This window comes from Nannospalax galili, unplaced genomic scaffold, assembly GCF_000622305.1.
Source record: "Nannospalax galili isolate Female #2095 unplaced genomic scaffold, S.galili_v1.0 scaffold1827, whole genome shotgun sequence".
NCBI classification, from domain to species: domain Eukaryota; kingdom Metazoa; phylum Chordata; class Mammalia; order Rodentia; family Spalacidae; genus Nannospalax; species Nannospalax galili.
The window spans coordinates 405,904-406,813 of NW_008355785.1; positions in this window are offsets into that span (position 1 = coordinate 405,904).

The following is a 910-nucleotide window of genomic DNA, read 5'->3' on the forward strand; positions in this document are numbered from 1 at the left end:
CGTCTGGTGAACCTCCCCAGCCTTTCTGGCAGCCACCTGGCTCCATCTGCATCCTGTGGAAAAACACAAACATGCCCTCTTCCCCAAATCAATACAGGGTCGGGGCCATTCCATTGTCCAGTTAAAGGATCCTTCCTTCTGACTTGGGCGTAGGTATCCTGTGACTGAGGATGCCACATTCTATCTGCCGCAGAACAGTCATTTTTATCCAAATTCAAAAAGTTTAAAATGAAAAGAGTATGATGTAAAAGATTACTTGGTGTCTGGGGGTATAATTCCGCATTTTTTATTTTTTGTAATTGTGTTTTTAAAGCACCATGAGCTAACATTTTTTTGTGGCTTCCCCTGTTTGTGCAATAGCCATAATAAAGCCAGAAAATGTATCTATTGTAACATGTACGTACCTTTGCCTGTCAGAGCATAATCTTATATAGTCTGATAAATCACCTTTCTTTCTAAAAGGCCTAATAGCAGCTTGACAGGCTCCATTAGCATTCTCAAACGCAAGCTGTTTCACTAAAAGTAAACCTGCTTCACTACCCCCCAGCAAGCGACCTGCGGTTTGCAGTAATCGAGCCACGAAATCCTGATATGGCTCATCTGGACCTTGCCTGATCTTAGACAAATCCTCAGTCTGCCTACCACTAGATGGCAGTTTATACCAGGCTCTTCGGGCTGCAGCACTGATCTGCGCATAGGCCGCAACATCGTACTGCAACTGCTGAGCAGTATCCCTATATTGTCCTTAACCAGCTAACATGTCACCTGGCACTGTTCCTCATACTCAGATTTCCACAACAGATAATCTCCCCCTGAAAGGCAAGCACGTGCCATCTGTTTCCAATCTCCAGGAGGAAACGCGTCTGTGGACAGGGATTCTAACAAAGCCTGGGTAAAAGGGGCAGTGGGA